This window comes from Vigna umbellata, chromosome 5 (assembly GCF_029865625.1).
Source record: "Vigna umbellata cultivar VRB3 chromosome 5, Vumbellata_1.0, whole genome shotgun sequence".
NCBI lineage: Eukaryota > Viridiplantae > Streptophyta > Magnoliopsida > Fabales > Fabaceae > Vigna > Vigna umbellata.
The window spans coordinates 43,139,702-43,151,581 of NC_142169.1; the positions used below are offsets into that span (position 1 = coordinate 43,139,702).

Here is an 11,880-nt window from a genome sequence, read left to right on the forward strand (position 1 = left end):
AAGAAGACCATTGAGAAAAACATTTGGAAAAAGTGATCAATATTCTTTAATCTTCCATAACTTGATGTGCGGCATTGCATAGACATGATGCATGTTGAAAAAAAATGTATGTGATAGTGTTGTTGGGACTTTACTAAACGTAAAAAGAAAGACAAAAGATGGAGTGAAAGAACGACAGGACTTGGTTGACATGGGAATCCGTTCTAAGCTACATCCGTAATCCATAGGAAGACACACTTATCTTCCTCCAACTTGTCACACTCTTGCAAAAAAAGTTTTTTGTCAATATTTACATAATGTGAAGGTTCCACAAGGTTATTCATCGAATATTAGTAGCCTTGCTTCTATGCAAGATTTAAAGTAAGTTGGTTTAAAGTCTCACGATTTTCATGTCTTAATGCAACAACTTTTACCAGTACCTATTCGAGCAATATTGTAACACTCCGATTTCTCGAGATGTCACAGTGTAATTTTTCTTTTTTCTTTTTCAAAACACAATATCTCCATAAACATTTATAAAAGATAATAAACTTTATTCGATTAAAATCGCGGAAGCAAAGCATAACCATAAATGTTGGTTGTTCAAAGCGACAGTATCAAATAATCACTTTTACAATAAAATACCAGGTCTGAAGACATTTAAATAGAATAAATGATCATTCCCGAAATATAAGATCCCAACTCTCACGTCAACTACTTCGATCCAGTCTTATCTGCAAAGTCATCTACTCCCGTACAAGTACGATCATCGTAGGTGGAAACCACAACCACAATATGCAAGGGTGAGCAACCAGAAATATCGTAAAACACAATATACACTAATCCTATTAACTACAAAGTATATAACTAAACAACATATTCCATCACAACATTAACATCATAGTCGATCCATTCATGACCCAATGTCGTTTCCTTCTACTGTGTCGTCATAACCTGTTATCACTAACAATAACCTGTTCTCACTAACAGGGCAATTCGAGTCGTCTTCCATCACAACTTCCAACCTATCTCGCTGACTTCTCAAGGAATTACGAGTAAAAACTTCGGTTAGGCGCACCCACCGAGCACTATACTCACACAAGCCGAAGTCATTTTGGGCGAGACATCCACATCCCTCCGTAGAGAGAAGTGACACTCGAATCACTATCTCTAAACGAGAGTCCAACACAATATCACCGTAGCTCAGTACGAAAAGTTCATCCATGACCGGCCACAGTACAAGGAAATAACATAGTTTCATATTCACATCACAATCTCTTACATATTCTCAATAACATGCATTGCTCACTCGTCATAAGATTTATAGTGTCTTTCTCATTACATTTCATACACAGTATCAATATTATACATTAACTCACCAATCCCAGGTCTCACAACACAATGCATTTCACATTAACTCACCAATCCCAGGTCTCACAACACAATGCATTTCACATTTAATCTCAATAATAGACATTAAATCATCAATAATAGACATAATTCACCAATCACAAGGCTTATAACCCAATCTCATTACATTCCACTTTTAATCTCAATAATAAACGTTAACTCATCAAGCCTTGTTTACCATAAGACTTATAACACAACTTCAATACATTTCATAAATACTCAGAATCCTATACATTAACTTCCCAATCACAAGATTTATAATACAGATCTTTTTACCTTTCATATTTCATATACATTATCAACATAACATTTATCCACTAGTTTCAAAGTTCTATAGCTCAAAGGAATTATTCCATTAAAATAATCAAATGAAAACATTCAACAAATAAACTTCTACACGCTCACAATTTTCTCAAAAGAATAAACCTATAAAAGAACAATTAAAGAACCAAGCTAAACCCATATCCGTCTTCTATCTCCACGGGTCCCACCTAAAATTAGGCACTACACTTGTTTAAACCCCAAGCAGAAAGGAACGCATTTGTAACTCCCTGAATTCAACCCTCGCAAACTCAGTCTTCTGTCTCTTCTCCCTTTTCTTTTCACCTTTCCATTGATGCTTTCTCCCTGGAGGAAAACCCACATTAAACATAACCAATTCTCTCTCCACTCAACTTTCGTAACTACTACAGGAAACCATGCAACCCTTCTCTTCCTCTTCATTTATTCTCTAATTTTCTGCAAAACCCAATCACGGTACATCAACGATGCCCGTATCCTAGATTCTCTCTCTATTTAAATTCTAACCATTTAACCCATCTCAAACTCCCTCTGCATAAACACTTTCCTCACACTTTAATTAACTCATTCTCTTCAATATCTACCTTATTCTTTTAATATTTAATTCCCCTTTCTCTCTCCCTATTCTCTTACGTACCACTCTTTCTTTCTCCCACCATTCTCTTTTTATTTTACTTTTCTCAAATAACTCTCCTTCACCTTCCACATTTTCTCTTTCCTCCCTTTCATTAAATTATTAAATGCTATGGCCCACACTAAAATATACATCTTATTATTCTCTATTTTATTTTATTCTTTTCTCCTCTTTAACTCCGAGTACCTCCAACTCTTTCTCTTCTCTCTCTAACTCCCCTCCCTCCTCCATGCTAACTACCACTTTCTTTTCAATGAAACCGAACCACACTACTCTCTCTTCACCGCGGGACCCACCCAGCTTTAACATTCCAAACTCACACCATATCTTCTCTGCAATCTCCATTCCTAAAGTAAATCCCTTTCTCCTCTTTTCCTTTCTAAATGAGATTCACGCCCAAACATACCTATAAATAATATGTTTTCAAAATAAAGAAGACCATGAAAAGTGACCCACGGTCCTTAGCCTGCACCAAAATTAAGGGAACCCAAATATTTGTTGTAAAAACTAAAAATAAAAGAATAAAAATTACGAAGAAAAGGACTTTCTGAGACGTGTAGATCATTATTCTTAAAAATTTATTTGCGCAAGCTCCTAAGATATAACAGGAATTTCTCATAAATTTCTGAGGATCTCATGACTAACAAGAATCTCTTAAAAAGAGAATAAAATAAACTCAAAATATTTTTAAAAAATTAAAAAAAGGAGAGAAAACAAAAAGATAATAAGAGAATGAGAGAAAAAAAAGAAGTAAAAGTAAGTATGTTTGGAATGGAGGAAAGTACTCTCTTTATAGAGTTCATGAATTAGACCCATTATCCAAAAACATCTAAAATATCTTCTATTAAAAATGATTTTTAATAAAATAAAGAACGTTGAGGAAAAAATTATAAACGTTGCAACGTGCCTTACGTTGGAGGCAAGAGGCTTGGGGAGAAATCACTAGTAAAAAATTGGGTTTTTACAGCGCACATTATGCCACGGTTCAACGGAAACCGCAGCATAATGGTGCGCGGTGGCAGTTTTGTAAATAAATCGAACACATATGCCGCGGTTCAGCGAGGAACCGCGGCATATACACCGGTCAACCATCCCCTTTGACGCCACGTGTGAATAAAAAATTAAGTTACAGGGGTATATGCCGCGGTTCTCTGGACAACCGCGGCATATACCCATGCCAATTTATTGCAGGTGCTGACTTGGTCAGAGAATTTTAAACGTTACAGGGGTATATGCCGCGGTTCTCTGAGAAACCGCGGCATATACCCATGTAACTTCTCAACTTCTCTGCCAGTCAGAGAATATCAGAAGTTACAGGGGGTATATGCCGCGGTTTCTCAAAGAACCGCGGCATATGCCCGCTGTAACTTCTGCAATTCCCCAAAAGGCAGTTGGGGAGACAGTTGTGTTTAGCACGTTACAGGGGTATATGCCGCGGTTCTCTGAGCAACCGCGACATATTCTCCTATCAGAAATTAATTTAGTATATATTTGAAATATTTCGAGGTATATACCGCGGTTGCGCGCTGAACCGCGACATATAGTTTGAAAATAATTTCAAAAATGCCATTTAGTATTATTTTTTTAATCAGTATATGCCGCGGTTGGGGGTGAAACCGCGGCATATACCCATATTATACCGCGGTTAAGTAGTGAACCGCGGTAGATTCCCCCGTTCAGAGTTAAAAAACAAAACTTGGAACAGTGTCGTCGTCTTCGCGCAAGAGCTCTCTGTAACGCGTTTCTTTCTTCCTCCGAACCACCCAACATCTCAGGTAAGCGTTTCTGCACCGTTTAAACTTGAAATTATTCGTTCCTTTCTCATTTGTGACGCGTTTGAAACATTTTAGCCGATCAAAATCGTTTGAAAACGAGTCATTCCATCTCTGCTGCGATTTGGTTTTTTTGGCACCAAGCGTTTTCGCCGTTCCTCTTCCAGGTATTTATGTCCTTTTGCATTCTTAACGTGATTTCTTCATTAGTTTTTGCATAATGCTATAGTTTTGGTAATGTATGAAGTTTCTATAGTTTTGGTAATGTATGGTATAATTTTTGCTTTAATTTTGATAATGCATGAAATTGTTATAGTTTTGGTAATGTATGGTATGGTTTTTGCTATAGTTTTGGTAATGTGTGTTGTAGTTCTTGTATTATTTATAAACCTTAAAATATTATTCACTAAGTTTCAATGATATGTATGAAATTGCAAGTTTGATTTTTAGTAGCTTATCTTTTTATGTAATATTAATATTCTTCCGCATTTGATGGCTTCTGCAACTGTCCATCCAAAACTTTTGCAATATTATATTAAAATAATAACAATATTTCTCTCACAAGCTCCTACTCTTGGAACCTAAAAGTTTAGGAAAACGTTTCTTCAACAACGCCCATTTGACAACAAATTAACAACGACACGTGGTTGCTCTCATTTGCTGTTTTAATTGCAATTTTGAAAAGGACAAAACCTGATTTGGAGGTCATTTTTGGAATAACCTGTTCGCGCCTAGGAAACTCATTCTCTTCACGAAACTCTGTCTCTCCAAGTTTTTCATTCGAAACTCTCGCTCCACCATATGAACTCCCAAACTCTGGCTCCACCATTCTCAACTTTGGCCACGCCACCGAGATTGTCTTTCTTCACCTCCGAATTCGTGTTTGCAACTATTAAAGTCCGCCATTGAAGTCCTTTGTCTCCGTCCGCCATTGAAGTGTTGGGAGGAAGTGTATTGAAGGGGCAAGCGTTGTCATATTTTCTCGAAAGGAGTGGTTTTTTGGGTGTCGCCGTTGTTCCTTGGTTGGTTGGGTTGACTGTTAATCGAAAGGTATTTTGTATGCCCTTGATCGCTTTCGTTTTTTGGAGATTTGACCATGGTTTTTTGTTCGCAAAGCCGTGTTTTCCCATTTATTCATTTCGCCATTTATGTATGTGCTTGTTTCGTTTTCCCGTTTTTATTGTGAGTTAGATTGTGTAATGTATGTTTTAAAGCTGAGTTCAGGATTCCTGACTCCATGGTATGTTTACTTGCGTTTTGGAAGGAGTTTGAGTAATAGTAAGTTTATCGGCCTTTGCTAAGTCCCCTTATTAAATTTGCTATTGTAGGTGAATATTTGACAGACACTATTATTAGAGTTGAAAATGGAATCCTCTAATAACAATGTAAGTAGACAGTAAACATGAATCTTTTATTTGTTGTTTTGGAGAAGTGAATTGATTGTTATAAATTTGAACTGTTTTATAGTGGCGCCTTCGAGCTTGGATAGATACATCGTACATTGCCAACATGAATTCCTTACTACCAACGAGACATAACATGCGCATTTTACAAACTCTGTTTAAGTGGTGTTTAGAATTTGTAGATCCTTTAGAGGTCAACCTAAAATTGTTGAAAAAGATGGTTCGTCGATGGGTTCCCCACCATCAATCGTTTAGAGTTAGCCAACATTTGGTGCCTTTCAATGTGCAGGATGTGTTCATGAGTTTAGGGTTAGGAGTAGGGGGTTTGGATGTTCCTTTTGATGAATCAGTTGTGGGTAAAGTTGGTGAATCCTTTAATTCAAAATCTACAAAATTGAAAGACCTCATAGATATGTTCAATGTGCTTGTAGCTAATGATGATAATGAGGTAGATGTGGTGTGTCGCTTGTATGTATTAGTTTGTTTTGTGGTGTTTCTTTTTCCTAGGAAGGCAAGATATGTTTCGAACATGCCTTGTTTAGTCTTAGATGACTTAGATAGTTTGTCTACTTATGATTGGAGTAGTGCTATACATACATATCTTGTACATAGTCTAAATAGATGTAATAAGAAACTACTTTCTGGATCGATTGTTGATTCTTTGAGCATAAGTGGGAATGTTGTTGTTTTGCAGGTATGATTTATTGTGGTTGTTTGTTGTATTAAGTCAATCCATAGTAATAACTGTTTTGATTAGTTTCGTTGGTTTAACTATAGCTTTGGGCGTATGAACGGCTTGGTTTGCATGGTCATTGTTCTCGCAAGGAATTTTCGCGTGTTAGGCGATTTTATTCGTTAAATTATACAACCAAAAAAATAGATGTTTTGTTTAGGACTAGCGAGATAAGTAACTTTGTTATGAACTTATGTTGTTATTTTTTATGATTTTTGCTGTTGTTATGTGATTGTTGTATATTTTTTGTCGGTGTTAAAGGTACATTTTGATTAGTACCTCAGTGACAATGATTGTCTAAATCCCGTCATTCGTCGTGCTTTCAATTTGGGTGAGGGAGTGAGGCCTCAAGGTTCCAAGTGTGAAGAAGTACCACCTGAAAATGAATATGATGAAAATTGGCTATCAGCCGCTGAGGAAAAACTGAGAACAAACAACCTCAATATAAGAAAACTCAGAGATGAAATTGCGGGTGTTAGGAAGGTACTTGGTGATCGTCGCAAGTTTCAAAAGGTGGAACAATCTCCTTCAGGTCATGAACAACATGAACAACCTACAGATGAACAACATGAGCAACCTGCAGATGAAGAATCTGCTTCTAGAACTATTGTAGAAGAAGAACGAGTAGCCCCTGACCATCCACCACTTTTCACTGACATTGGCGATGGTGTTCATGATGGGGAAGGAGATGTCGTTGTACAACCATTTCATTCAGGTCACGAAGTTGTTGGTGATGTTGAAGGTGAGGGTAATGAAGGAGGTGTACATGCAGATGAACAAAATGAACAACCTACAGATGAAGAACCAGCTTCTACAACGGTTGTAGAAGAAGAAGGAGTAGCCGGTGACCATCCAATACTTGTCATTGACGTTGGCGATGGTATTGATGATGGTGAAGGAGATGTGGATATAGAACCCTTGAATGTAGTGCCTTTGTGTTCTTTTGTTGGTGATCCAAGAACAGTGGTCGATTTGGATATGTTGTACAACGCAGTTATGCGAAGAGACATTCCATGGAGGTTAGAACACAATAATTTATTTTAATTTTTTGTTATTGGTACCTGATTTTATGGTGAATGATATTGGTACCTGATTTAATAATGTTGTTTTTTCAGCTGTGTCTGAAATTATGTCTCAACTCTTGACCACAAGTGAATGTAGCTCTTTAGGGCCAAGACAATGTGTAGACAACATGGTAATTATACACTTGACTTTAATTACTGTTGTCATTCAATTTAGAAAGTTCATAAATTTGATGTTGAAGTTGTTCATTATTATGTAGGCTTTAATTTTTGCAGCAACAATGTTCATGTACTTTGAGAGAAGGTTGAGTGGAGTCATACAGAGGATTGTATTCAGTCCTATGTTTGGGGTACATGCTTTAATTAGATGTTGTTGGCTTTTTGTAGGGTAAAATTTAACATTGACATGGTTGTTTATTGATGGTTTGATTTTATATTGAAGACCCATGTGCTGCACGACTATAGGAAACGACCAGCGAATCAACATGTGTGACAACTTCTTGACTACCAGCCACATTTTTTATACGATCTGGTTCGACCTGAGGCCTTATCGTCTGCTGATTGGGTGAGTAAGATGTACTTTGTAAGCAGATACTTGTTTTTTAATGTGGGTTACTATTTTGACATATTTCAAAAAATGTGTAGGTGTTCATCCCAATTGTAAGTGATGGTCATTGGTGGTGTTATGCACTAAAGGTCTACACTTTTCAGTTTTATGTCATAGACTCACTGCCCAATGGTATCAAAGGACGTTGTCGGATTGATAGCAGCATTGTAAGTTTTACCATCATTACAAATATTTTTGGAAAATGATTGGTTAAATCGTAGTTAGTTTAAAGTGACTCTTTTGGTTTTTGTAACCATACAGGCTCAAAATATTCAAGGGTTTTTGGGGTTTGTTGACGGATAAACTTGTAGATTCGAAGTGTCCTTTGTTAGTTGAGAAAGCCAACATCCCAATCCAACCAAACACGTAATTTTATATTACCAATGTGTTAAAAAATTGTGTTTCCATTAACAAAAGTAATGTATGTATTTTTTAATTTCAACAGATATGATTGTGGTGTAATCATGATGAAAGCTATTGAAATTTGGGATTGGTTACAGGGTGTGCTGTAACCACCTTCATCTTTATTCTTCTCTTCAAGCAGCTCAACCTGCAATCCAGATAACTCTTCTTCAAGTTCTTCAATTACAACATCTTGTTCCTCTAAAGCATCATTAATACATTTTATGAGTTTCGTATTGATTGTTGATTTTTCTTGTTTATTCAATTCCTCTCCATTTGAATTAACTGATGCTTTCACACATGTCTGACTATTTTCTGTCCTTGATGCACCATAATCATCAAGCATATGTAATTCATCACAATTACCATTACATAAAACATTCATTCAAACAAATGTAATAAAACAATTAAGTACATACCACATCCGTCTCCATTGCACGTTTAATGAACTTGTCACCAACATTTATATTCATCCAATGCAAAAATCTTGGGTATTTATGAACACAAACATTCGAAGGAATGAAACGATCACAAAACCAAACCTAAAATACATCATATACGTCATAATTAGTCATCTCAATTCACAAACAACAAACAATCCATGTAACAAATTTACCTACAACACGTATACACAACCATCCACATAGACAATGGTTGCACCTTTTCCTCTATTCCACGTTGTACAAGCTTTGCACAAACTGCTAAGTAGATAATGGTACACTATACGACCCCAACAAAAAGTTCCCAAATCACTTATTCTATCAACAATTTCAAACAAAATTGGGAATATTGTTGTGCTGCGATTAGGAAACAATACCTCATTAATTGCTACCAAAATGTACAGCCTACAAACATCTATTGAAGCCAACTTTTTGTGTTGCTTCAAAATAAATTCATATACCAAATCCAATTCATATTTTCCATCACCAAAGTACTTCCGACAATGACTTTCACTAAGTTTGTTTTCATTCAATTTAATCTGGTCACCAACCAAACCCAACCCTAGGCTTAAGCTAACATTTATTTCCTTGAATTCAACAAATTTATCTCCAAAACTAAAACCACCTCTGTCATCATCCCATCTAATCAATAAATCGCTCAAAATATTCCTTCCAATCTTAATATTATCATGTAATTCTAAAAACCATCGAAAGTGAGTCTTCGAGATTATGGACTTATGCTCCTCACTCAAAATGTCATTCAAAGAAGCAATACGTTTCGTTTTCAATGAGTGGCAAACAAACAACTGCAAAAAAAAAAATGTACTCAACGTAAGTCACAACCCAAAAGCAAGACACACCAAAAAAATTACCAACAGATGCAAGACCAAAATCCCCTCCCCAAAATACGAATATAGAGACACGAAAAAGTTCATACCTTGTTCGAACAACCATTGTCACCAGACGAACCCATTGCACAAAAAAGGTAACAACTTCCACCAAATCCACACCGAACAAGACAAGGCTAATCTCTAACTCAAACAAAGAAACTCAATGTCCATAGAGACACCAAAGGAGACAAGCGTAATCTACAACTCAAAGAAACAAACCCAATGTCCACAGAGATTCAAAGGAAAACAATGGTGACAGGGAAGCAGGAGAGAGAGATGTTGAAAAACAAACGAAACCCTCAAAATGGAGGAGGAACAACACTGCTATGAAGAGAGAAGTTGAAATGAAATTCAAATCCCTAAAATGGAGAGAGAAGAGGGTGATAAGTAGAGAAGATAGAGTTCGAAAAAGAAGAAGGCAGTTTCGGAATCTCAACTTCAACCCATTCCAAATCAGATTTTAAATTACAAAAAACATTCAAATTCGACCAATTAAAACTTGACATGTGACATTGTCAAATTTTTGTCAAATTGGCATTGTTAGAATATAACAATCCAAAAGTTTAACCCCATGCAAACAACGTCATTCCTTTGCTATCCCAAGAATACAAGAACCACCCTTACTCTTTCCTTTATTTCTACCTAGTTTCTTACGTTAAAACCCATCCTACTCGTAACCTTTCTCATTCTTGCAAATCCTCCATGCCTCACGCCCAACAACAAACCCTTTTTCCATGCAAAGATCTAACTTCATGCTTCACTCCACATCAAGGCTTAGCAACTTCATTATTAAATAACTATTGAAGCAAAACCCGAGACTAACCTATCTTCATTCTGCCACCATTTTATTTATCTTCCTCTTTCATTATTCCCTTTCTATACAACCTATCACTCTTCCTTCCACTTCTCACAAAAGACCAAACTTATCTACTTCATTCCTGTACCCACCACTGCTTCATATCCTTCATCAACCCCTTTTTGTCCACTTAACTCCACTTCATCCTTTACACAAAACCAAGATCTCCCTTTTTATTCCATCTTTTCATTCTACCCTTTCTCAAGCAACAGACCATTGCACCACGCCCATACACTAATCAATCTATTCCTACTCTTCCCCTTTTACGTAAACATCTTTGTTGCTGCAGGAAAAACCCTCCACTCACAATTCTCTTTTCACCACAACCCCTCAACCGTGACTCACCTATCTCTCTATCACACACTCATTCACACACTAATCCAAAAACAACTTCACTCTTACACACAGATCTGGAACGAAAGTCCCATGTGTGCACTCATTCTCTTCCCTTACCACTTTCTTCCTTTCAAAGTGAAGCCCACCCTACTACAACAAATATAAATATACTTCTAATTAAATAAGCTTTTCCCCCCTGGAACGTAGCCATCACCTCAATCACGTATGCACTCTTCTCCTCTTCCTTCTCTACGGCTTCAACAATCCACAATCTATACTTCTCAAATCCTTGATAGAATTCACTCCTCTCCAGAACCATATTCTTCTCCTCCCATCCGAGACCATATTTTCCTAGACCGAAACCTACTTCATTTCTTCTCACCGACGCCCACAAACACACACCTATATATATATATAACCTCAAAACCAACCCTAGCTATAGTATACTAGTGGAAATTCATCGCTCCTTACGCACAAAATGAAAAGAACACATAATAATAAGAGTAGAATCAGGAGTATATCATACAACCCAAAACATAAAAGATATCTTAGTCAGTCCCCGTACCTTATTTTCCCAAAGCTTCTCGAGTGTTCCTTATACTCCTAGCAGCACAGGACAACTTCTCCTTTCCCACGGTATCCCTAAAGCACACATCTTTCTCCTAGGCGTCGCAGCTTGGCACAGGGACAGAAGCGTTCTTGGTTCCTTTGTTTCCTCGCGATGATAGAGAAGGGACTCCCCTTTCTCGTGGCAACCGCAAAGCTACTCACCATCACTTACCAAAAGGGCTAGGTTTTTCTCACCACTCTCACGGTTTGAAGCAGAGGAAATAAACTAGGTTTGGCTTCTCCCTTGCGGCTGAGGTGTATCTCTAAAGAAAAAAAGATTTAAACACCCTCACTCTAACCTAATAACTTATCCGCAAAATTCTATTGGCATTAGAGCTCTAAAAACGGGCAACCTAACCCGATCCGACGCGGCCAATCACAGGTTGGTCATTTAGTGAGTCAATGCAATCCGACTCATTTATTAACGAGCCATAAAAATTCGAACTTGGCTCGACCCACCACGGGTTGTTGGGTAAATGGATTGACT

The 11,880-nt window shown here is 37.1% G+C and overlaps 1 long non-coding RNA gene across 1 annotated transcript; it reads right to left on the reverse strand.

Moving 5' to 3' along the window:
* Positions 1–506: 506 nt before the first annotated feature.
* LOC148198409 (uncharacterized) lies at positions 507–11,679 on the reverse strand. The gene is made up of 2 exons (XR_015779895.1): positions 11,350–11,679; positions 507–725 (listed from the first exon to the last, which is right to left on the reverse strand). It is a non-coding gene; the product is annotated as an uncharacterized LOC148198409 (long non-coding RNA).
* Positions 11,680–11,880: the final 201 nt, after the last annotated feature.